This window comes from Amblyraja radiata, chromosome 9 (genome assembly GCF_010909765.2).
Source record: "Amblyraja radiata isolate CabotCenter1 chromosome 9, sAmbRad1.1.pri, whole genome shotgun sequence".
NCBI classification, from domain to species: domain Eukaryota; kingdom Metazoa; phylum Chordata; class Chondrichthyes; order Rajiformes; family Rajidae; genus Amblyraja; species Amblyraja radiata.
In genome coordinates this window covers 36,827,457-36,855,022 of record NC_045964.1, presented here as the reverse complement: position 1 = coordinate 36,855,022, position 27,566 = coordinate 36,827,457, and the positions used below count along the sequence as shown (strand labels likewise).

The 27,566-nt window shown below is 41.4% G+C and overlaps 1 protein-coding gene and 1 long non-coding RNA gene across 5 annotated transcripts in view; one reads left to right on the top strand and one right to left on the bottom strand.

The window, feature by feature from the left end:
* Positions 1-27,566, top strand: part of mipol1 (mirror-image polydactyly 1) — a 170,870-nt gene that overhangs the window by 104,929 nt on the left and 38,375 nt on the right. The window lies entirely within an intron of this gene.
* Positions 1,402-26,656, bottom strand: LOC116976979. Its single transcript, XR_004413085.1, has 3 exons — positions 26,486-26,656; positions 11,609-11,619; positions 1,402-1,413 (listed from the first exon to the last, which is right to left on the bottom strand). It is a non-coding gene; the product is annotated as an uncharacterized LOC116976979 (long non-coding RNA).

The following is a 27,566-nucleotide window of genomic DNA, read 5'->3' as shown; positions in this document are numbered from 1 at the left end:
GGCTTATAGTTCCCGATGTCGGTCTCTGACCAGAGACCGCGGGCTCCGTGATGTAAGTCTGCAAGCACCCACGGTTGGAGCTCCGTGGTTGATCCCTGGCAAAGAGATCGCGGGCACCCCGATGTTAAAGTCCTGTAGGCACCCACGGTGGAGCTTTCAAAAGTCGGTCTCCAGCAAAGGCCGTCAACTCTTCGATGTTAGGCCACAGTGCGGATAGGGATACGGTACAAAAAAAATTGCATCTCTGTCGAAGTAAGAGATTGGAAAAGGTTTCGCCCAATCCCCTCCCCCCACCCCCCACCCCCCACCCCCCACTTACAACAAGCTGAAGAAAACTAAAAACATACATTTAACACATACTATTTAAACACAAAGAAGGAAAGGACAGACAGACTGTTGGTGCGGCAGCCATTACTGGCGCCACCCGGTGGATCTGGAAAATAAAATAAGAGGAAATGCTTGGAGATCATTATGAGACCAATCTGAAGAAGGGTCCCGACCTGAAACGTCACCCATTCCTTCCCTCCAGAGATGCTGCCTGTCCCGCTGAGTTACTCCAGCATTTTGTGTCTACCTTCATTATGAGCATTTATGTAACAGCAATAATCAAATTGCATAGTTAAAACAAGGAGAAAACGAACACCAACAAGAGAATAAAACTTATTAATAACAAATAGTGCTCTGCTCATTGTAATGACATAAATCTCCATGTGGGCACACTCTTCATTGTGAGATAATATGGTAAAATAAATTACTGTCTTTCTACAAAGTCGCAGTTAAATTAAGAAATATATCAATAATGGAAGAGGGAACAAGACATTTCAGATGCCATAGTTTGAGGCCAGTGCAGTTGTCCCTGACAGCAGCTCCAAATCTGCAGCACCTGTGTTTGCTCTCTGGCTTTTCTTCATTTCCCTGCAAGTAGCCAAAGAATGATACATGCTTACATGATAGTTACTGCTATACAAAACTAAAGGCTTTTAGTGATGTTAATCATTAATGTTACTTTTCTTTGCGGCTGACTGTAGGCATTGAGAGTGTTTAATTTGTATTATCTTCCACATCACAAGAGGGTTTGGTCATAATCATTTACCTGGTGGATCATTTATTTAAAAAAAGGCAAGTCTTCTAATTTTAGTTCTCTTTATTAATATTTCACATTATTTTAATAGCCATATGTACCAACATTTTTTTAAATGATTTGTAAATTTAAATATAATAGTTTACAAAATTACTTAATTCTGTTTTTAGTTGAATGTAGTGAAGAAAATATAGCTATATTGAATAGCATTAACCGAAATAAATGTCTTGCATTTCTACCCCTTTTATTTTATGACAGGTTGATAAAAAATATCAAATGATTAAAGAATTTAAACCAGTACAGCGTTATTTTAATTGCATTTTCATTCATCCCTCATAGTTACTTTCACAAAGTAAGTACATGCAATACATTTTTTTTCTGAAAGTCCTTGACATATTCATGCTGTGCTGAGGATATTTATAAAGAATATCAGATATTAAAAACTTTTAATTGGCACTAATTTAAAGACATTTTTTTTTAAAGTAAGCCAAACTGGTTTCTGGAATGTAAGGTTTCCATTTAAGAATGACAGGGGAGCTAAAACCTAAGCAGTGTGACCATCTTCAGCTCTTTTAAAAGTAAATCTCAGTTCACCAACGTTCACAAACGCAATGACAAAATAAATGTAGCAATTTATGGGCAGTGTAATATAACGTACCTACACTGAGGTTGGGTGAAAATATGGTAAGCTATTTAATCTTGCACAAAGCAATGGAAGACAATAATCATGGTTAACAGTGAAGCTATTCTTTCTTATTTTCATGCTTTTAAGAACGTAAGCTTTCTCCACATTTGTTCAGGGAACAACATTTTATCAGTTAGAAGCAATCATAAAGCTTGAAATTATATAAATGCAATTAATTTGTATACAATAAATCAGAGGTATTTGCATGCATTTGAAATTGTCAGTTCAGTTTGTATGCTGATTAATTTGCATAATCTGCTTTAAGAAGGGTTTCAGTCAAATGCTCCTCTTAATTATACTTCAGCTTACCTCCTATTCCCTTTGCTTAATCATTAACAAACTAACGTATCCTGTTTCTCTAGTAACTTTGTGTTGCTTGTGGTAGTTGCCAGGTGATATATTACTCTTGCAGGTTTATATGGAGCAATCCCTATTTTATGACAGCAAAAAAATCTATTATCGTTCTGTCATCTGTGTGACATTTCACTGGCTCTTTACTCTTTAATCCTATTATATTAAAATGTAAAGCGATCACGCTCAAATCATTGTCTGCATTACAATGTTACCCTTTCTAGTTATTTTAAATTACATCATTGCTGTCTTTGCCTGGTGCCATTTGCACAGAAAAGCATTTTTTTACTGTTAGATTTTTTTGTAAATATCAAAACATTTTTATGTTTGCATTTCATTGCCTTATACCTTCGTGGAACAGTTTCATCTGTCTTGTTTTTACACTGACCATTAGAAACAGATTTCTATTTGGAGGGTTATTCGTACTTGAGGATATTGGTTGCATAAATGCAGAGCACTACTCCCTTGTGTTGGCTCACACGATTTAAAGGCAGTGCTGAACATTAAATTACAGAGCCAATTGGTAGCCTTCAGTCTATCATTCGGAAGTTGTTGAAGGGTATTCAGAGCGGCAGTGAAGTTAAACCAGAAAGTATCTTTCAGAATTCTACATTTAAGAACAACTATATTGCCTCAATTAATGAACTTTTACATTAGTACCTTTTTGGGTTTGGGGTAAAAAGTCGTGGTGGACTTGAAAAGGAGCTCAATTTCTGGAGTTTCACCCAAAGAATGTAGGCGTGTGTAATTTTGCGACATTTGTTTTTCTAATTCTTTTGGTCAGAATACTTTTCATTCTTAGAATGATTGATTTATGATGCAAATAACCTATTAATGGCACCTTTAACCATTCCATATGTTGATCCATTCTGATTAAGTAAACGGGAATCATGTAATGGTGGTCGGAGTATGGTAATTGCTGGGTTTCGGGATTATGAGCTGATAATGTTGTGAGCAAAAAATTAAAGAACAGTCTTACCAACTTTCACTTGTCTTCATTCCTCATGTGAAGAACATTGTCCTATTATCTAAAACCAGAAATATCCTTGTTTTTAAGTGCATTTAATGTAGCAGGAAAATTGCAATGTATCACAAAGATTTGCCTATGAAAAATTGCTTTCAAATATGTGAACTTTTGCCAAAAGTTTTAAAAGTGAATGCAAATTTGGAAAGGTTAAGTTCAAAGGTTCAAAGGTCTGTTTATTGTCACGTGTACCAATTAAAGTACAGTGAAACTCAAATTACCATACAGCCATACTAATAAAAGCAACAAGACACACAACTACATGGAAGTTAACATAGACATCCACTACAGCGGATTTCCCACATTCCTCACTGTGATGGAAGGCAATAAAGTCTAAACTTCTTCCTCTTTTTTCACCTGCACTCGGGGCAGTCGAACCATTCGCAGTCGGGGTGATTGAAGCTCCCGCAGCCGGCGATCGAAGCCTCTGCGTCAGGGTGATCGGAGCTCCCGCATCGGAGTGGTCAAAGCTCCTGCGGTTGGAGCTCCCAAAGTCGGTCTCTAACCAGTGGCCGCGAGCTCCATGATGTTAAAGTCCGCAGTCACCCGCAGTTGGAGCTCCAAGGTCGATTCCCGACATGGATCGCCAGCTCCACGATGTTAAGTCCGTAGGTTCCCGCGGTTGGAGCTCCCGAAGTCGGTCCCCAGCAGAGGCTGCCAACCCCACGATGTTAGGCCGCAGTGCGGACAGAGATACGATACGGAATGATACGACACGGAAACAAATCGCATCTCCGTCGAAGTAAGAGATTAAAAATAGTTTCCCCCACACCTCTTCACCCCCACGTAAAAAAAGCTAAAGAACACTAAAACATCCATTTAACATTTCCAATAAAACATCAAAGAAGGGAAAGGACTGTTGGCGAGGCAGCCATTGCGGGCGTCACCCGGTGCAGGAAATGCATTGATAAAGCAGCCAGACCACCACAGTTATATTTTCAAACCATCTCTCTTTCAGCAGAGAGCATCATGTTAATTTACTAATAATGAAAAATGATAACTGCTTTTATTACGCAATAATATGCAAAATGCAGCGACTACAGCCAGTTCACCAACTACCAGCCAGTTGGTATAAGGTATAAAGTTGTGCTTTATGCTGGTTTATAACAAGTTGACTTACTAAGATAATCACAAAATGCTGGAGTAACTCAGCGGGACAGACAGGAACCCATTCCTTCTCTCCAGAGAAGCTGCCTGTCCCGCTAAGTTACTCCAGTATTTTGTGTCTATCTTTGGTTTAAACCAGCACCTACAGTTCCTTCATACACAAGTTAACTTACTACTTCATTGAAGATTAGCTTTGAGCCAAATCCAGCAATCCTTTGGTATTCCTCGAGATTTTTAAAGCTAATCACTCTAAAATTGTGGAATGCCTATCCTGCAAGTACAGGCACTACCCGATTTAATAGACGGGTTACCTCACGTAATCAATTATACATAAACAATTACGGAATAGATGCTCCTGTTTCCTGAATGACCTGTGTTATTGCAACGGGAGAATGACAAGGGCTTCCCGTTCACTTCAGAGATATAAAAACATCGTCAGGGCTCGCTGCTCTTCCAGTTTCAGCCACTGCCGCTGCGACACTGGGTAAGAGAGTGAGAACGAGGGAGTCTGTGGGGAACAACTCCCAGCTGAGCCGCCAACATCTTCCACAATGTGTATCAGCGAGAATTCTTCACCAGCTGCCGCACTGCTCGGTTGATGCTGCGGTAGTTGCAGCTCACTTTATAGGCCCTGTCCAACAGTGCTTTCTTCAGGCCACCGACAGGATGCGCTTGATCACCATGGGGCTCCCTCCCCTCTCACCAGCTGCCTTTATCCTGCCAGCCATCGCTTTGTCTGCTCCACAGCTCCTCCCTCCACCGCCGCCTCCTCCACCTTCTCCCCTGGAGTCGCGAACATATTCCCAGGTGGAATAAAGCTAAGGCCGCCAGGAAGAAATCTTAGCTGGTGAGAGGGGAGGGAGCCCAATGGTGACCGAGCGCATCCTGTTGGTGATGGTGGCCTGAATAAAGCGATAACGGCTGGGGGCTAAAAAGTGAAACTCAACAACAGCCGCTTCAATCAGATGGTGCATATATTCGTGGACAATTTATTTCATACTCCACGGGATTAAAAAAACAAACTCAAAATGAACTACGTATATTGGCTGATGAGATTAAAGAAATTGATAAAAAATATTCAAAAGCTCCTAGTTTAGAGCTCTATAAGAATAGAGTTGAACTTCAATTGAGACATGATTTGTTATTAGTATCACCGATTGAGAATCAGCTACTTAAAACCTAAATAATAATAATAATAATAATATCTTTTATTGTCATTGCACGTCAGTGTAACGAGATTTAGTGTGCAGCTCCACTGATGTACAAGAAAGGTAAATAAATACAATACATAAATAAGCAAGCTGAATTGATTGACGTGACCATCTGAGGGAGACTGTCCAAAGGGGGTGGGTGGGGGGGGCACTCATTAGGGCCGGTTCAGAGCCGCTATAGCTCTTGGGATAAAACTGTTCCTGAGTCTGGAGGTTCGGGCGTAGAAGGCCTTGTAACGTCTGCCGGAGGGAAGTAGTTGAAACAGACCGTGGCAGGGGTGTGATGAGTCCTTATGGATGCTGAGGGCCTTCCTGAGGCACCGCGTGTGGTAGATGCCCTCCAAGGCTGGTAGCTCTGTCCCGATGATCCGCTGCGCTCTGTTGACGACGCGCTGAAGAGCTCTCCTCTCCGCCTCCGTGCAGCTGAGATACCACACAGAGATGCCATACGTTAGTATGCTCTCTGTGGTGCAGCGGTAGAACGTTGTCAGCAGCTGTTGGGGCAGACCAGTCTTTTTTAATGTCCTCAGGAAGAACAGTCGTTGCTGTGCCTTCTTGACCAGCGCGGCGGTGTTTGTGGACCATGTGAGGTCTTCTGAAATGTGAGTGCCCAGAAACTTTAAGCTGGACACTCTCTCCACACTTTCCCCGTAAATGGAGATTGGGGCGTATTCTCCAGAATGGGACCTCCTGAAGTCAATAATCAGCTCCTTGGTCTTGGAGGTGTTTAGTGCCAAGTTGTTATTGGTAAACCAATTTTATATACATTGCGGTAAATCTGGTAAATTACTTAACAGTTGACAGCTGTGTCAGCCAAACGTCAGATTATTAAAGTGAGTAAACGGGATGGTACATTGACAGTAGACCATGATGAAATTATTAAATCCTTTCAGGAATTTTATACCTCAGTATACCAATCAGAATTTCCTACTGATTCCAATATAATGCATGAGTTTTTAAAGAAACTGAACTTGCCAAATTTACCACATAATGAGTCTCTGTTGTAGATGAACCCATCACTGAGGAAGAAATACAGAAAGCATTTAATTTGGTAAAAAAATAATTTCCAGGCACTTTAAAATGGAAACAGGAAGAATTCATTGGCACCAATGTTATGCTAGAATTTATTTCAGATAGAATTATTAAAATGGCAAGCATATTATTAAATTTATTTCTTAGTATGTTCTGTAATGTTTTTTGTTCTGAAATTTTAAGGAAATGGCTTTGCATTAATTCTAAATATATTTCCACTGGACGTTGAATCCTGAGTAGTGTGAATAGTTTTCAGCCACTAGGAACTGCATTTACCTTTTCTGTGGCACAAAATATGTACCCGTGTGTAGTACGAATACTCACAGAATCACTAGTACTAGATCACCCACAAGAAATGAGTGAAATCACCAAAAATGCATCAGAGTCCACACACACAATTAAATGTGTTAAACGGGAGCATCATAGTTACAGATGAGACCGCGCCCAACTTTAATCAAACTTGAAACATCTTGCTGTGCACCAATGCTGGAAAGATATCATTACTTCAAGGCACACTCATTTTGGTGCCAGAAAGCATCTTTGTATTTTTACTGCCATGGAGGAGAGAGAGGTCTCGTGAGAAAAGGGGAGAGCTTACTATTTTCTCACAAGGACATTAGAGTCGTGGTGCCACAGATTCTTTCCAAGAAGTAAGTTCCTGTGCACCAATCGCTCAAAGGACCTGATAAGGCTGCTATTTAAGAAGTTTACCATGCGATAGCCATAGTAGAGACCTCTAGGATTAGAAACTGCCATAAACTGAGCAAATTCAACAAACACACTTTAGCATATATCAATCTTATATCCCCTCCACCAAGAGATTGTGATCCAAAAGCAGGAGAATGGAAAACTATTGAACATCCTTATCCTTGTTCATTTAAACAAAGGTAGCTAGCAATAAGACGGCGGGCAACAACACGGAAGAGCCCTTGTTAGTTCAGCATCTCTCCCATACTGAGGCTATTCTATCCCTTATGGACTAGCGGATCACCAAGCCTCCATCACAATTCTACTATACTTCGATATACAGTCTGCCAGGTATGCTCACCTTAATTGTCATCACTGATTACCTTTTAATTCAGTTACCTGTAGACGTCCTTAATGCTGCTTGATCAGCATAAAAATCTTTTGGCTGCAGCTTTTGTTTTGGAATAGGCCATGCACAGGATGAAACACCTCGGTATTTTCAGTGAATTAAATTCCATGTGGGAGCAGATGGCTGTTCCTGCAATGCAATGACATGTCATTTATGAGCAGGATGCTCATTAGGAAGTCAACAACCAACAAAACCAGAGGGATGTTGTGCATGAGCAGCGAGCTATTCTCTGTGATTAGAGATTGCTGTTGGATGTGGGCACATTGCCCAACCACAAGGGCAGAGAAATGGCATGTGCGAATTCATCTCTCCTGTACAGGAAACGGAGCTCTGTCCGTCTCAGGGGGTAGTTATTGACATGGATAGAAAATTGGTTGGCAGACAGGAAACAAAGAGCAGGGATTAACAGGTCCGTTCAGAATGGCAGACAGTGACTAGTGGGGTTCCGCAAGGCTCGGTGCTGGGATTTAGATGAAGGAATTAAAAGTAACATTAGCAAATTTGCAGATGACACAAAGGTGGGTGTCAATGTGAACTGTGAAGAGAATGCTTTGAGGATGCAGGTTGACTTGGACAGGTTGGGTGAGTGGGCAGATGCAGTATAATGTGGATAAATGTGAGGTTATCCACTTTGGTGGCAAGAACAGGAAGGCAGATTATTAACTGAATGGTGTCAGGTTAGGAAAAGGGGAAGTACAACGAGACCTGGGTGTCCTTATACATCAGTCACTGAGAGTAAGCATGCAGGTACAGCAGGCAGTGAAGAAAGCTAATGGCATGTTGGCCTTCATAACGAGAGGAGTATAGGGACAAAGATGTCCTTCTGCAGTTATACAGGGCCCTGGTGGGACCACACCTGGAGTATTGTGTGCAGTTTTGTCTTAATTTGAGGAAGGATATTCTTGCTATTGAGGAAGTGCAGCGTAGGTTCACGAGGTTAATTCCCGGGATGGCGGGACTGTCATATGATGAAGGAATGGTGCGACTGGGCTTGTATTCACTGGAATTTAGAAGGATGAGAGGGGATCTTATGGAAACATATAAAATTATTAAGGGATTGGACACGCTAGATGCAGGAAACATGTTCCCGATTTTGGGGGAGTCCAGAACCAGGGGACACAGTTTGAAAATAAGGGGTAGGCCATATAGAACTGAGATGAGGAAAAACTTTTTCACACAGAGAATTGTGAATTTGTGGAATTCTCTGCCTCAGAAGGTAGTGGAGGCCGATTCACTGGATGCATTAAAGAGAGAGTTAGATAGAGCTCTTAGGGCTAGCGGAATCAAGGGGTATAGGGAGAAGGCAGGAACGGGGGACTGATATGGGATGATCAAACATGATCACATCGAATGGCGGTGCAGGCTCGAAAGGCCGAATGGCCTACTCCTGCACCTATTGTCTATGTACTGTATGTTTCATCTTATCCCACACCTTCCACCCCACTAACTCCTACTTCATGGTGAACATTGTTCTGCCCGGATTGCTAGGAGAACAGATTCGAAGAATAAGAACAAAGGCCAGCGAATAGACATCTGTGATCAGGATTCTCTAATCTGGCTCACCTGCGGGCTGGAGGGTGAAACGATGGAGAACTAGCGGAATGATGGATTTTCATCTACCCAGTACCCTGGTGTACAGGTTCATGTCATGAATGCTTTCTTGTACAAGAACACCCTGTCTCCTCCCACCACAATCTATCTAGGGCAAGAGCTGCTCATGGGACATCGAGCAGATCTGTGCTAGCGTGGTGAGTGCAGTCTTCCACCAATTAGATAATAGAGGGGACATTATGATGGACACATGTAAGAAGGAACTGCAGATGCTGATTTAAACCGAAGATAGACACAAAAAGCTGGAGTAACTCAGCGGGACAGGCAGCATCTCTGGAGAGAAGGAATCGGTGACGTTTTGGGTCGAGACCCTTCTTCAGACTAGTTAGGGATAAGGGAAATGAGAGATATAGATGGTGATGTGGAGACATAAAGAATAATGAACGAAAGATATGCAAAAAAAGTAACGATGATAAAGGAAACGGGCATTGTAAGCTGTTTTTAGGGTGAAAATGAGAAGCTCGTGCGACTAGGGTGGGGGTGGGATAGAGAGAGAGGGAATGCCGGGGCTACCTGGTGAGAGAAATCAGTATTCATACCACTGGGCTGTAAGCTGCCCAAACAAAATATGAGATGCTGTTCCTCCAATCTGCATTTAGCCACATTCTGACAATGGAGGAGACCGAGGACAGAAAGGTCTGTGTAGGAATGGGAAGGATAATTAAAATGTCCAGCAACCAGGAGATCAGGTTGGCTCACGCGGTCTGAGCGAAGGTGTTCCGCGAAACGATCGCCCAGTCTGCATTTAGTCTCGCCGATGTATAAGAGTCCACATCTTGAACAACGGATTTAGTGGATGAGGTTGGAGGAGGTGTGAACCTCTGCCTAACCTAAATGGACTGTCGGGACCCTGGACAGAGTCGAGGGAGGAGGTATAGGGACAGGTTGTTACACAGGTTGTAAAACTGGTCCCCGTGCAGACCGAGATAAGTGTTGTTTTTGTCCTCTCTTACCTGATTTGCAACTAAACAGACGAGTGAGCCTTTTTCTGTTCAGATCCTTGAACCTGTTCCCCTGATAACACAGGTGTTGCATCTTCTGCAGTTGCAGGGGAAGGTACCTGGGGAAAGGGTGGTTTGGGTGGGAAGGGATGAGTTAACCAGGGAGTTGCGGAGGGAACGCCCTCTGCGGAAGGCGGAAAGGGGTGGAGTTGGGAAAATGTGGCTAGTGGTGGAATCCCATTGGAGGTGGTGGAAATTTCGGAGGATTATGTATTGGATGTAACGGCTGATGGGGTGGAAGGTAAGGACTAGGGCGACTCTGTCTCTGTTGCGACCGGGGGAGGGGGAGCAAGGGCAGAGCTGCGGGGTACCGAAGAGACACGAGTGAGGGTTTCATCTATGATGGGAGAGGGGAATCCCCATTCCCTAAAGAATTAGGACATCTCAGATGTTCTAGTATGGAACACCTCACCTTGGGTGCAGATGCGGCTTAAACGGAGGAATTGGGAGTAGGGGATAGAGTCTTTGCAAGAAGCAGGGTGGGAAGAAGTGTAGTCATGATAGTTGTGAGAGTCAGCGGGTTTGTAATAGGCGTCAATCAATAGTCTATTTCTTGTCCAAATAAATTTGATTGCAGATGAAAATTGGTGGTGAAGTTGATGAAGTCCATGAGTTGTGCAGGAGGTAACACCGATGCAGTCATCAATGTAATGGAGATAGAGTTCTGGGATAGGGCCAGTGTATGCCAGGAACAGGGATTGTTCAATGTATTCTACAAACTTCTCCTTTGACTCCTCCCACTTCCTCCAAGTCCAATGCTAGGCAGAGTAGAGTGTTAGTGGAAATTGGATGGTTCTGCGGTCGAATGAAGAAACGGAGGGCTTTAAATCCTTCCTGGTTTGGGATGGTGTAGAGTGACTGAACGTCCATAGTAAAGATGAGGGAGTGGGAAAGCGGAAGTCATTAAAGAGCCAAAGGGCATGTGAGGTATCGGACATAGGTCGGGAGAGATTGGACCAGGGGGCTGGAGCTATGAAAGGCACTGAAAGACGTAGTCTCAGATTTTGCTTTCTTTTTCTTAGATGACTTTGAACACAAGCACTTTTGACATACAGTCTCTCTAAGGGGCAAAATACATCTTCCATTGTGAGAATTGCTGTAGATGCTGCCACCCCTCGGCTAGAAAGGTTACTAATGGAGCAAGCGTGATGTCACGCTGAAGTGGGATTAGGATGTCAACAGCAAATATAGGATTCCATTTCTCTGGAATGTCGGAGGCTTCGGAGAAACTTGATCGAAGTATATAAAGTTATCAAAGGCATGACGTTGAGATGACCCAAAAATGTAGAGAGTGAAGAGAGTTGTCAAAATTGCAGAAGGAGCTTGATCGGTTGGGCAGGTGGGCTGAGGAATATTTAATGGAATTTAATACTGAGAATTGTGAGGTGTTGCATTTTGGAAAGACTAACATGAGCAGGACCTACACAGTGAATGTAAGGGTTCTGGACAGTTGCAGAGCAGATGGATCTAGGAGTGCAGGTATATAAAGGCATTTAGCACATTGGCTTCAGCAGAATACTGAGTATAGAAGTTGAGAGGTCATGTTACAGATATATAAGATGTTGGTGAGGCTGCATTTAGAGTATTATGTTCAGTTCTGGGCACCATGTTATAGGAAATATGTTGTCCAGCAGGAAAGGGTGCAAAGAAGATTTATAAATTGGTTGAAAGGACTCGAGGGCCTGATCTATAGGGAGTGGTTGAGCAGGCTGGGACTCCTTGGAGTTCAAGAGGATGAGGGGTGATCTTATGGAGGTGTACAAAATCAAGAGAGGAATAGATTGGGTAAACGCACAGTCCCTTGTCCAGAGTAGGGGAATGGAGAACCAGAGGACATAGGTTTAAGGTGAGGGGGGTTGTGGGGGGGGGAAGATTTTATAGGAACCTGAAGGTTAACTTTTTCACGCAAAGGATGGTGAGTGCATGAAATGAGCTGCCGGAGGAGGTAGTTGAGGCAAGTACTATCACAACGTTTAAGAAACATTTGGATAGGACAGGTTTAGAGGTAGGCAGGTGGGACTAGCGACCCAAAACATCACCCATTCCTTTTCTCCAGAGATGCTGCCGGTCCCGCTGAGTTACTCCAGCATTTTGTGTCCATCTTTAGTGTAGATGGGACATGTTGGTCGATGTCATCAAGTTGGATCGAATGGCCTATTTCCACACTGTATGACTCTGACTCTATGCATAGATAGGATAGACAGTCAGAACCTTTTTTCCCAGGATGGAAAAATCAAATACTTGTCTACATAGCTTTAAGGTGAGAGGGGCAACGTTTAAAGGAGATGCTGGTGTCAGCTGAACCCTATACCAGGGCAATTTTGCTATGAGCATATTTTTGATTAAGCAGTCTTAATCACATTTATGCATGGTGATGTGCATATGAATAGTGAGAACATTGGATCCAATGTTTGGTTATGTATGCACAAAAATCAAAACAGCAAAAAAGTGTTCACACTATTCATAGTGAGGAAAAATAATAAATAAAGAATTAGAAGATGGGGGGAAAAAAGTGTAGTAGTTGAAAGAGATTATACTTCACCAAAAGAATGGCTGCAATATTGCTGAGTTAAGCTTGAAGTACTTTTCCAAATTGCAAATGTGAGTTTTCTATCTGAGAATGAAGGAATGTTCTTTCAAGTGTAGTGTTTCTTTTATATAAACATTATTTTGTTTGCTCCAGTGCACACCAGTGAACTAAACTGACCTTGCACCTTTTCTGTCCAGTAGATTGTCTCATTAATTGGGTACTAATAATCCATAAATATGGAACCGAAACTTTCAGAGTGTTTATGGTTTGTTTTAACACGGTAAAGGTTAATCTCTGTCTGTTTACTTTACTGCAAACTTACTTAAATTAAGGTTAAGGTTAAGCTTGTGGCCAACTTCACCCATACCAGCAGCTCCGAAGACTTCTTGGTAATTCAAAATCATGATTAAATTGAGCCCTAATAGTGAATTCTACCTTTGCCTTGGTCATTAGTATAAACCTCTTACATTTGCAAATTGTTGCATAATGCCTATTAAAACTATTTAATGAAAATGAAAATCAGGCAGTTTATATCTTGAAAAACTGATGTTTCACTTCCAAGTAGTAAACTTACAATATAACCCCATATCTGCCCATGTTTGTTGCAAGGTCGACTAAAGCCTACTCATAGAAAATAAGGATGACTACTCAATTATCTTAGAAGATCCTGAAATTCCTTTGTCTTCTCAACACTCCCTCGGGTGCCACATTCCATTTGTTGCTAAGGGAATTGATGCCATTCAGATTAATCACAAGTGAAAAGAAGGAAGATAGTGTGTAAAATAGATGTAATTCCCATCAAAAACAATGATTTTTAGAAACTGAGTAAGATCAGACTATCTAAAGTGGATCCTACTAGGACATCTAAGATTGGTAGAAGTGAGTATATCTGATAAATCTTGATCAATCTATAAGCCTTTAAAAGGTTATGTTGCTGGTTGGCTGATTACAACAAAATAAATACTTGTGAGATTACACAGACAAGAAGTAAACGGGTTCTTTACCTAAATCGGGTTGAAACCGAAGGTGTCCAAGTGGCGAAAGAAGTTAGTCCTGTGAAAGTGCAGATTTTTGGTCTGATCTCAGGGTCAAATCCAACACCGAATGTTTCACATCATCGGGTTTACCGACAGATGGTTGCCAGGGAAAGGAGGGGAATTTGTGTCAGGCAGCAAAGACATGTTTTAGATTTAGCTACGTAGCTGAAAGGGAATTCTGATCATTTGATCAATGACAAATCATTACCAACAGAAAGGCTGAGAGTTATATGATAAAGCTGATTGTCATTAATGTTTTTTAAATGGAGTATTATTTTTACTAGATAGACACAAAATGTTGGTCAGGCGGCATTTCTGAAGAAAAGGAATAGGTGATGTTTCGAGTTGAGACCCTTCTTCAGAGTGAGGGTCAGAGGAGAGGGAAACTGGAGATATGAAAAGTTTACATGTGCCATTTTTTAATGCCATTTCAAAAAATATTGTAAAAATAGTTATTTTGACATATTGTAGATATGCTGAAGGATATATGGTGATTGCAGTAGAGTGAAGCCCCTGTCCCACTTAGGCGAATTTTTTCGGCAACTACAGGCAACTTGGCTGTCACCACATAGTCGCGGGGTGACGCCTGTATGGTCGTGAGTAGTCTCCTCAAGTCGCCTAAAGAGTCGTAACTTTTTTTCTGGTCGCCGCTGTTCAAAACGTTTTGGCGATGGTGGGCTTGACGTAGCTTGTCTTCTCCTGTCGTAGGTGCTGTCGCAGTTTGTCACCAGGTGACGTTGGTTGTCGCCGGTTGCTGACTTCGGTGAATTCCATTGGCGACTACCTACGTCAACCGGCGACAGGTACCAGCGACTGAATTGTCTTCAGTTGTCGCCGACAGGGTCGGTCCTTGTTGTAGCTTGTCGCAGGTGGACGTAGGTTGACTTCGATTGTCGCCTGTGTGGTTGTAGGTTGTCGAAGGTGTGGTCGTAGGTGGACATCCTAATGGGTCGCCGGTTGATGATAGCTTGCCGCAGTTTGACGTCAACTAGGTGGTAGATTGTCGTAGACATTATCGTAGGGGAGGTCCTGCTACGACTGACAGTCGCTGAAAAAAATCACTTAAGTGGGACAGGCCCCTTAAGTAATCCATGAATAATCTTGTCAATCCAATTATAATGGAGCGGTTTTGGTAGAAGAGAACAGCTTTCTGTGGCAATGAATTCCACTGTTTCACCATTCTCTGGCTAAAGAAATTCCTCATTATCTCCATTGTAAAGGTGTGTCCTTTTATTCTGAGGCCCTGCCAGCATACTACCCCAATCACACGTGCTTCAATTTCGCACACTAACCTCTTATGTGGGATTTCAGTCGATTCATTGGTTCTTTCTTATCCATACAACTTATTACATTGTCAAAAACTCCAGCATGTCTTCAAAAGCAATTTCCATTTCATATGCCCTTGTTTGTCTTATCCATTTGATGTTTTTAAGTGTCCTGTTATCACATACTTTAAAAAACTCTAGCATTTGCCCTATTACTGATGCTAGACGAGCTAGTCTATCATTCCCTTCTTCCCTCTTTTTTTCAGCAAACACCCCATTCGAGGGTATAAAAAGTTGCTGGTAGCTTGTTCTGATAAAGTGAAGGCATATGAGTGGCCAGCGTTCATGAGGGGCAACAAGGCCTGGTAATCATTTTAACCTTGGTTTGCAGGAAGGATCATTGAAGCAATCCCACAAGTAACCAAATATCCAGTGTGGTTTCCCTCCAAATCCATTCCCCATTTGGATTCATGTAAATGTGCCCTCCCATTCCTCATCTGGCAAGGTGACTTTTCAAGATTAACTGAACTTTTCAAAATAAACTGTTCATTTCTGTTCCCTAACCTTTTTCTACAATTGCTATTTACATTTTAGGCCTTCGGTGTCTGTAGCATTTTGTTGTGTGAGTTGACATGCCAATAATTTATTGTTTGGTTACCCCATGGAGTTAGCCAATCCATCCATGTAAGGAGACATCATTATAATGTCCTATGACATAACCTTCTACGTGTGCTTGAAGCAGAATGATCTGTTCTGTTGTGAGGATACAACATTTATGTCCAGCTATGCAATGGATGAATAGGATGCACTCTCCACTGCAAGCTCTGAACACCATCATTTGCTCTTGTTCACTTGTGAAATGTGAAACTCTATTTATGCCATTAGTAGATCGACTGAAGTGTATCTACACCACGGTAGGAATATGTTTTATAAGGAATTGTATCTTCTGAGGATTTATTCCTCATGAGATCTATGTGATCCTGCTGAGTGGAAGAATGCTTTTTCGGACAAGACAACCATGAATTAAAACTCTATATTGCAACATCATTCTGAAGATGGCACCACAGACCCAGGATTGATCCTGACCTTGGGTACTCTCTGTATGGAGTTTCCATGTTCTCTCTGTGACCGCGTGGATTTCCTCCAGTTACTCTGGTTTCCTCCCACATCCCAAGATCCCAGGTTTGTAGTACAATTGGCCTCTGTAAATTGCCCCAGATGTGTAGGGAGTGGATGCGAAAGAGGGATAGAATAGAACTAGTGTGACACAAAAAGCTGGAGTAACTCAGTGGGACAGGCAGCATCACAGGAGAGAAGGTATGGGTGACGTTTCGGGTCGAGACTCTTCTTCAGACCTAAAATGTCACCCATTCCTACCCTCCAGAGATGCCGTCTTTCCCGCTGAGTTACTCCAGCTTTTTGTGTTTCTTCGGTTTAAACCAGCATCTGCAGTTCCTTCTTACACATAGAACTAGTGTGAATGGGTGATCGATGGTCGGCGTGGACTTGGTGGTCAGTAGAGCCTGTTTCCATACTGTTTCGTCAATTAAAAAAATTAAAAAATATGATATTTCATTTTTTGCTAAAATAAAGAATGAAGTTATATGACGTATGGATGTCATAAAGCTAGTTGCATGGCATCTCTATCATATGACTGATCTCGAGTCCTTCCTCCACGATTGTTATAGCCCTGTCCCACTGTACGAGTTCATTCAAGTGCTCTCCCGAGTTTAAAAAAAAACAAAAAACGAATGGTAAGCACGTAGAATGAATGTAGCGGGTACATCGGAGCTCGGGGACGTCTCTTAGCGGCTCGTAACGCTAACGGCAGGTACTCGGGAAACACGGTAATTTCGGGAAGACTCGTGAAGATTTTTCAACATGTTGAAAAATGTCCACGAGAGCCCCGAGTACCTACGAGCGGCCATTACCGTAAATCTCCGAGTTCGAATCAGGGCAAACTCGGGACAACTCTTTGAATGAACTCGTACAGTGGGACAGGGCTTTTAGCAGTATGATTGGTTGAGGACCAATTCAGATGCTCTTCTCCCCTATGTTAAGGCAAAGACCAGAAATATAAGTCATCGTATATGCGAATATATGTTCCAAACGGATGCTCGAACATCTGTTTCCTTTGTTGATGGATGTCAGGATACAGCATTTAATAGACTGAGTGCAATTGGTGAAGATGACTTATCCAGGAAGGTTAGGAAATTGCAAAAAGGATAATGGTGGTGGATAGCTGACGATATGCAGCAATGCATAGAATGAAAGGAATGATCATACATTGCAAGTTTGGTGTAGAAACAATCTGATGGAGTAGATGTGACAAGGTGGGATTCGGGTGACAGGCAATGCCATTTGAGTGAATGCATTTTACCTAAGCTGAGTAAGGTAGGTATGTTACAAAATTTACCTTCAGCGGCGCTGCAATTCTGCCACTGGCCGTGTGCGTGATTTTGGTGCCTTTGAGGGGGGGGGCGGGGTTAAAACGGGGTTTTTTTTCCGACCTGGTCCTGAATTATATTTGTTGGAGTGCAAGATGTTGCTAAAGAATCGTTCCTATGGCCGTTCTGTGTGGTTTTTTTTTAAATTCACCCGACAAGTTAATCGCTGGAATGATTTTAAAACCAGCTTCTGAAGCCGTCAATGCCGACAACTGGGACGGATTTTATGGAAGACCAGGTAAAAGAAAGTAGTTTTTTTTAATGTATAAAAGTGTTTCTTAAGATGTATTTAATTCACATTTTAAGTTGCGAAACGGTGATTCCCCCCCCCCCCCCCCCCCGAAGAACCGGCAGTGTATTTGCTGCCGATATGGGGGTATAAATTCACCGCAACCTCAGCGTTCCAAATGGTCCCGTTCCAGAAAAACCCACAGGCAAGCTGATTTAAATGGCCATTAATTTACAGGTATTAAACATTAAATTCCTTCCATTTGGCCTATAAACCCATGACAATGAGATTTAAAAATTATGTTATATTCTGAATTCTTGTGTGAATGTTATTTGGACACTTAGGCTATTTAAAAATGTTAATCTATTCTTAAGAAATGGATAGATGTTTAGATCTAGTAATTGAATTTTGTAATTAGCTACAATTAGGTAACTAACTAATTATATGCTTTAATTTCAAGTCATCTAAGTAAGATTGTTTCATATTTGTGTCAGAATGCTTCAATCTAAAATAACTGAAAATTTCTTTCAGTTCTCATAAATTTTAAGAAAATTATCGGCTTTTAAATGTTCTCGATCACAGCTTTTGTGTTAAGTCAATGAAAAAGCAATAGGGACTAAGATGCCAATTTCCGAGTATGAAAATGGCCATAACTTTTTTAATACTTAAGATATGAAAGTGAATTAGGTGTCAAATTAAACTTCTTTTTATGCTTTATCTGATGGGTAAATTAAAGACGATTTTAAAAATCTCAAAATGTTGTAACATTGCTAAGTAAGGCATTATTTTCCTGCACCTTACCTAGGAAAATTCCAACCCCATGTTTTATGTCAGCAGCAGGTTTCTTCCTCCCAAAACTGAGGACAGGTATCCTGGTATCATCTCAGTAGTCCAAAGGAGATCCCTTTGAAACAGATGAAGTCCTTGGCTATGCTGTTTCTGTTTCTGTGTTTATCTTCGCTTGCTATCAGTACTTCCCAAATATTAATATATCAGTTTTCTCAGTTTCTACTGTTTTCTTAGCTTTCAAATATCTGCGGGGTTGTTTTGTTTTTCATATAAGAAGTTTTACAAAACTATAAGGACTTTAGTTTTATGGAAGTGTTTTGCTTTTGGGCAATTTTGGCAGAAAACTAAGATTGACTTGCATTTATTGGTATCTTTATTTTCATGTATACTGAGATACAGTGAAATCATTTGTTTGTGTGCTATCTTGCCAAATCAAACTATACAAGAGTAAAATTAAGCCATACACTAGTGCAATAGGCAAAGAGAAAAATACCAGAGTTCAGAAAATAGCGTTATTGTTTTACAATTACAGAGAAAGTGCAGATGAATAAATTGTGCAAGGGCTGCAATGAAATAGATCTGGACCATACCCTTAGCTTATGTGAGGATTGTTCTGTAGTCTGATAACAATGGGGATGAAACTATTCCTGAATCTGGTGGTATGTGCTTTCAAGCTTACGAATCTTCTCCCTCTCAGGAGAGGGAAAAAGAGTGAATGACAAAGGTGTAAATCATCCACGTTTATCTTCGCTGCTTTACTGAAGCAATATGAAGTGTATGTGGAGTCGATTGGTGTTATGGGGTGCTGGTTTGCTTGATGGACTAGGCTACATCCATAACTGCAATTTCTTGCGGTCTTGGGCGGTGCTGTTGCAAATCAAGCTATGATGCATCCTGATAGCTTGCTTTCTACGGTGCATCAGAGCCGTTGGAAACATGCCGAACTTACTTAGTCTTCTTAGAAAGTAGAAGTGTGGTATGCTTTCCTGGCCATAGCTTCAATGTATTTAGTCCAGAACAAATTGTTGATGATGTTTAAGTCTCGGAACTTGAAATTCTCAACAGTCCCGAGTTCGGCAACATTGCTGTTAACTGGGACGTGTGCACCACAAGAAAAGATACAAAATGAAGGAGTAACTCAGCAGGTCAGGCAGCATCTCTGGAGAACATGGATAAGTGATGTTTCGGGTTGTGACTCTTCTTCAAACTGATGAAGGAGAAAGAAAGCTGGAAGAGAGGAGAGACAGGACAAAGAATTGAAGAGTTACGAATTGTGAACCTAGAGAAAGGAATGTAGGTGGAATGAGAGGGTAGAAATAAATGCGAGTATAGGTGTGGCATGGTGAAGAGGTGGGTTGGAGAAGGAGAGGGATTTTGGTAGTTACCTAAAATTGGAGAATCCAATATTCGTACTGTTGTGTTGTAAACTATCCAAGCGGAATATGAGGTGATGTTCCTCCAGTTTGCATGTGGCCTCACTCTGGCAATGGAGGAGGCCCAAGACAGAAAGATCATTATGAAAATGGGAAGAGGAGTTGAAATGGTTAGCAATCGGGAGATCCAGTAAGCCTAGGTGAACCCAGCACAAATGTTCGTCTAAAAGGTCGCCAAGTCTACACTTGGTCTCGCTAATGAACTGGTGACCACATCAGGAAAAGTAGATGATTAGAGGAAGTGCACGTGAACCTCTGTCTCAACTGGAAGAACTGTTGAGGTTGCTGGATGGAGGTGAGGGAAGAGGTATAGTAACAGATGCAGGAGAAAGTACCTGGGGAGAGGATGTTTGGGAGGGGTGGCATGTGAACAAAGGAGTTGCGGAGGGTGCGGTCTTTGACCAAGGCAGAAGGAGATGGGGATGGGAGGATTTAACCAGGAGATGCGGAGGGAACAGTCTCTCCTCATTTCCTGAAGCCAATAACTATCTCCTTCATCTTACTGGTGTTGAAGGAGAGATTGTTGTCTTGACACATTGTTACTAAGTTCTCTATCTCCTTCCTGTACTCCATCTCGTCATTGATCGAGATCGGGCCCACTATTGTGGTGTCACCTGCAAACTTGCAAATGGAGTTAGAGCAGAATTGTAATGTATAGACTCGAGTATATGGGGTCATATTTCATAACAAGAGGATTTCAGTATAGGAGTAAAGAGGTTCTTCTGCAGTTGTATAGGGCTCTGGTGAGACCACATCTGGAGTATTGTGTACAGTTTTGTCTCCTAATTTGTGGAAGGACATCCTTGCGATTGAGGCATTGCAGCGTAGGTTCATGAGATTGATACCTGGGATGGCGGGACTGTCATATGAGAAAAGATTGAAAAGACTAGGCTAAACTGGAGTTTAGAAGGATGAGGGGGAATCTTATAGAAACATATAAAATTATAAAAGGACTGGACAAGCTAGATGCAGGAAAAATGTTCCCAATGTTGGGTGAGTCCAGAACCAAGGGCCACAGTCTTAGAATAAAGGGGAGGTCATTTAAGACCGAGGTGAGAAAAGAAAATTTCACCCAGAGAGTTGTGAATTTATGGAATTCCCTGCCACAGAGGGCAGTGGAGGACAAGTCACTGGATGGATTTAAGAGAGAGTTAGATAGAGCTCTAGGGGCTAGTGGAGTCAAGGGATATGGGGAGAAGGCAGGCACGGGTTATTGATAGGGGATGATCAGCCATTATCACAATGAATGGCGGTGCTGGCTCGAAGGGCCGAATGGCCTCCTCCTGCACCTATTTTCTATGTTTCTATGTCAATAAATATAGTTCTGATAGAAACATAGAAATTAGGTGCAGGAGTAGGCCATTCGGCCCTTCGAGCCTGCACCGCCATTCAATATGATCATGGCTGATCATCCAACTCAGTATCCCGTACCTGCCTTCTCTCCATACCCTCTGATCCCCTTAGCCACAAGGGCTACATCTAACTCCCTCTTAAATATAGCCAATGAACTGGCCTCGACTACCCTCTGTGGCAGAGAGTTCCAGAGATTCACCACTCTCTGTGTGAAAAAAGTTCTTCTCATCTCGGTTTTAAAGGATTTCCCCCTTATCCTTAAGCTGTGATCCCTTGTCCTGGACTTCCCCAACATCGGGAGCAATCTTCCTGCATCTAGCCTGTCCAACCCCTTAAGAATTTTGTAAGTTTCTATAAGATCCCCTCTCAATCTCCTAAATTCTAGAGAGTATAAACCAAGTCTATCCAGTCTTTCTTCATAAGACAGTCCTGACATCCCAGGAATCAGTCTGGTGAACCTTCTCTGCACTCCCTCTATGGCAATAATGTCCTTCCTCAGATTTGGAGACCAAAACTGTATGCAATACTCCAGGTGTGGTCTCACCAAGACCCTGTACAACTGCAGTAGAACCTCCCTGCTCCTATACTCAAATCCTTTTGCTATGAAAGCTAACATACCATTCGCTTTCTTCACTGCCTGCTGCACCTGCATGCCTACTTTCAATGACTGGTGTACCATGACACCCAGGTCTCGCTGCATCTCCCCTTTTCCTAGTCGGCCACCAATTAACAGTTTCATGATCTCTTATTGTTGCTTTTTACCTGAACTGTGTAAATGGACACTTGAGCTTTTTTTAATTTATTTTAGTAACCAGCCAGAATGGTTGGATGCAAAAGTAAATTCACTTGGCATTGAAATGAGTTTAGACTGGATAGGTGTAACCAGCAGGATCTATTTCCTATATTGAGCTTGTGCAAAATAAGAATTCCAAAAACTATTACAGATCGTATTGAGCAGACCTGAAAATATTACGGAATGTCAATTATCATTTCAGAAAAATGAACTTTCATGTTACCTCTTAAGTTTTGTTAAAAATTTAGTTGATTAGAACGGTGCCAAATTTGGTGCCATGTAAATGTTAATGTTGTTTGCTGTTATACTTATGTGTGCCAATGTTCTGGCATATTTGTCATGGAAGAAATATTCTGTGAATTATGGCTTATTTCAAATTGCTGGATTATTTGCAAGACTGCACCCTTTCTGTTGTGAGAGACAGAGCCATGCAACACAGAAACATGCCTTTCAGCCCAACCATCAATCATAAAAATAACAATGGATTTTTAAAAATATGAAATTCATTCAATGTCACATTCTTCCTATGGTTTATTAATATATTATGCAGCTGTTGATTAGAACTATTGTACTTTACCTTTCTCTTACTTTAATGTCAAACTTTAAGTTCAAAATGTTAATTAAACATTATTCGAACATTTGTGTGAGCTAATGGTATATGTGAAAGAACATATGAACCAATGTAGTGCAAACACTTGGTAAATGGTAGTGCTGGTAACAAACCCCTACTGAGCTGGTATTCATCCAAATCCCTTCTTTGGCCATCAGACGGCAGTGGAGAGAGTCAACAGCTTCAAGTGTGCATATCTCTGAAGATCTATTCTGAGCATGGCACATTGAAGCAATCACAAGGAAAGCTAATCATTGCCTCTACTTCCTTGCAAGATTGAGGAGATTCAGTATGTTGACGAATACTCTCTTGAATTTCTACAGGTGTACAGTAGAAAGCACACTGACTAATTGCATGACAGCCTGGTTCGGCAACTCAAACACTCTAGAATGAAGGAGATTACAAAAAATGGGAGACACTGATCAGTCTATCACAGTACAGACCTCCCCAACAACAAATGGATCTATAGGAAACTCTGCCTCAAAAAGGTAGTCAGCATCATCAAAGGTCATGTGATAGGGACAAATTAGGCCATTCGGCCCATCAAGCCTACTCCACCATTCAATCATGACTGATCTATCTCTCCCTCCTAACCCCATTCTGCCTTCTCCCCATAACCCCTGACACCCGTACTAATCAAGCATCTATCTATCTCTGCCTTAAAAATATCCATTAACTTGGTCTCCACAGCCTTTTGTGGCAAAGAATTCCACAGATTCACCAGCTTCTAACTAAAGAAATTTCTCCTTGTCTTCCTCCAAAAGGAACGTCCTTTAATTCTGAGGCTATGACCTCTAGTCCGAGACTCTCCCACTAGTGGAAACATCCTCTCCACATCCTCTCTAACCAAGCCTTTCACTATTCGGTAAGTTTCAATGAGGTCCTCCCAAAGACCCACACCACCCCGGCCATGCTCTCATTTTGCAACTACTATAGGGAAGAGGATACTGGAGCCTGAAAACTGACCACCAGCTTCAAGAATAGCTTCTTACCAGCAACCAGCAGGCTCTTGACACTGCACATCACTAACCTTAGAAACTAAGAATGTCTTTGGTTGCATTACGGACTTTAATTTTGCCCTATTATGTCATGAATTTATTGATTTTTTTAAATGACTATATTTAATCTGTGCGAATTGCGTTTACAGACCTGTTAGGTTGCAACAAATAAGAATTTCATTGTTCCATTGCGGAACATATGACGATTGAACATTCATGACTCTCTTGATCGCCAATAAAGCTGAGCAATAAAGCATTTGTGCCCTGCTCCCCTTAGCATAATCAACTTATTTGTCCCATTTTCACATCTTCCCAAAATTAGTGATTCCAACATTAGGTTAAGTAAGCTGCTCACTGTAGAAATATGTGGCCCACATCAATATAGAGTATTTAAAATATGGACTGGACAAGAGATCAAAATTTCAGCACAATGATCTTGGTAGATTGATAGTTACAAGCAATTACAAATAAATTGAGTTGTGAGGCTACAGAGGAAAATAACGAAAGGGTAGCAAAATGAGCAGATACAAAAGATCACGTTTAGAATTGTGATGTGAGTATTTGAATTTGGAAAATAGGAGGCTAGTCAGGAGACTGTTCGGACTGTCTTGAGATTACAAATACACTGAGAATGCTACATAAAATAATGAAGTCATATCAAATGATTGATCCATTGTTGGTTTTATTTTGCAAAGGCTGGATCAGCACAACCTGAAGAGAAATATGGCTTCATTGACAATTGCCAGATTCCCAAGTTCAACTATACCAGCCACATAGCACATATACACACAGTCAGAAATTCACTTATGTAGTAATGTTTATTCAGTGCTGCTCAATCGAAGGTTAACTTTTTTCGGTGTGTTTCATTTCATTTTGCAAATTTAAGAAGCAGCTTCCTGGCAATAATTGCTCTTGTATTTGACCTGTTGTTTTATACAAAAGAACATAAGGTTTAAATAGAGCTGCTCTGGGCAGAGATGTCACCAAAGTAATTTCAATTACTTCTAATCTATAATTCAGGCATGCTTACCAAACAGCTGATCAACCCAGACAGTATATTTGTTTGTGTATTCTCTGCAACAAAGTGTATAATGCCAATTTGGACATTGGCCTTGGGCCCTTCTAACTTTGCAGTAGTGGAACACAACTGAAGCTCTTCAACACACATTAGTTTGTCATTTATGCAATGTAATGATGACAAGTGCTGGCATTTCTGAAATTAAAGCCACAGATTTCAGGCCACTCTCTGTGATTCTCAAGTTTAAATGAAGTTTAAATTGGCTTTAATTTATTCTTTATAGTCTTGCAGTGCTGATCATCAGTTCTATGTGTCCTTCAACATTTTAAAGCAAATTATTTTAACATCAGCTGGTGTGTACCTAAAAAATCTAAGCTGGCAATAAAGACCTTACAGCAGACTTCATTCACACAGGTGTCCTTCAAGATATACTGTTTGTAAAATCCATACTTAAGTACATCATACCTTCAGTAAAATCCACTGAATGTGTTAAATTGATATGTCGGTAAATTTTGATATATGCATGTAAGCAGGCTGCACAAAAAGAAAAATGGTTGAAATTTCAATATAGTTTTAGAATGACTGAATGCCAATTAGTAAGCATTATTTAACCTACAATTCACCGTTTTGACCTGTTATATATTGGACCAGCACAGAATAAAGAGGCTTCACCCAGCTCACAATGAGCAGGGATGGGTGTACCTGAAAAGTAATATTGATAAAGAATATGCCAGAACTAAAATCTTCTGCTTTATTTTATACATTCCGTTCTCTTTCATAAATCCATTTACTAGATCGGCTGAATGTTTCTCTCTGTTATGTTGTATAATATTTTCAATGTACAATCTTGTTTATTACATTCTGACACAACAAATTGGAGCTTAAACGTCTTGTTTTCTAGCTTTTGAATATTGCAGCTCCTTGTCTAATGTAGCAAGTTCTGGAATAAATAAATAATTTCTGAATCTTTTTGATTTTGAAAACAAAATTTGAGCAAACTTCTCATTTGGATTAAACACAGCAGCTTATAGGAAAGAAATGCATCATCATCAAATGAACCACTGCTTCATTCTGCTGTAGTAGAGTAATAATTGGTTACAAATCAGAAAACAAGATATTTAGCTTGTACTTAAGATCCAATAAATTTAGAATCAACATCATGCTATGATAATTGCCAATCAGTTCATGTTTACAGACGTTGTTTGCAATGTATTGCTTCTGTAAAGTGTTAAACAAGTAGAATTTCTGTATTTATATTCACTAATATTTACATAGCCTTTTTCAAATTTAATATAGTTTAATAGATTACCATTGTATGGATGATAGATTACACACACAGTTTAGTTTATAACAATCCAGCTTGGATACTGTTGATTCGCTATAGCATGTTAGCCAATTAGAATGCTTAGTAACGCTGCAAGCCGAACTGCTGCGGAATGCAGAACTGACTTTAGAGCAAGCAATTCATGCTTGTAGGATGGCTGAGACTGTGGCACCACTGGCTGATTTTGATAGCGCGAATGCTAATCAACAGTTGAATGTGAATTTGGCTAGTTACTCTCCGCAAAGATTTCTCAATGCGTCCAGCAAAGCTCAGAGCATGCCTAACACAAGGTGCACAAACTGTAACTATTTCCACCCCAGGGGCACCAATTTTGTGTAGCCCATGGGAAAGTATGTCACAATTGCAAAAAGCCCAACCACTTTGCTAATTGTTGTCGATTCAGTGGGAGTACAGCTCAGGTGCAGCTTCGTCCTTGGAGCTGTACTCCCACTGAATCGACGAATCTTCCCACGGGAACGACTGATAGCACAGACACTGAGCCTACCGAACTTTCCCTAAACCTGCGCACCCCAGGCAAAGTGACTGATCCTGCTGTGACCATGATAATCAATAACAAACCACTGATCGCCAAAGCCAATACCGGCGCCCGCATGAACATCATGTCACTCAAAGTGTTCAACAAATAAGAACCATTGAGCTCATGAAAAAAGACTGCTCCACTCTACATGCTTACAGAGGAGAAATTCTTCACCCACTGGGCAAAGCCGATTTCAAATATACCATCAATGAACAGGACAAGGACCTGCTATTTTACATCGTTCAGCCAAGTTCTGAAACCCTGCTAGGCATCGATGCGTGCCATGACCTGGGTTTGGTCTATTTCGGGCATGCTGTCCACAAACTCTGCTTGACTGAGGAACCAACTAGACAGATGCTATCTAACTACAAAGATTTGTTTGACAACAAACTCGGCAAACTACCTACAACATATAAGATCAGTGTTGACCATACAGTCACCCCTATCGTACATGCTATGAGTGAGCAAATACACGATGAACTGAAACGTATGGTCTCCATCGGAGTTCTTGCCGAAGTCAGCGAACCCTTTGATTGGATTTCCACCGTGGTTGTCACCACAAAGAAAGACAAAAAGGAGTTGCGCATCTGCATCAATCCTAAAGATTTGAACACAACAATCAAACGCCAAAACTACCCAATGAGAACCACCGAAGACGTAGCGGCACAAATCGGTAACGCAACGGTTTACTCAGTTCTGGATGCCAAAAACTCGTTCTGGCAAATCCCGTTAGACCGTGCGTCATCGGCGTTAACAACATTCGCAACCCCGTTCAGACGTTACCGATTCCTACGAATGCCCTTTGGCATCAACTCTGCCAGCGAAGATTGCCAGCGTGCAATGGAACAGCTGTTTGCAGAATTCCCCTGTGCCATCATAGTTGACGACATTTTAGTTTATGGCCGCGATGCCACCGAGCACGATGCCAACCTACGTAAAGTACTGGACCGTGCCAGAGACATTAATTTGAAACTGAACCCACTGAAGTGCAAGATCAGGGTTC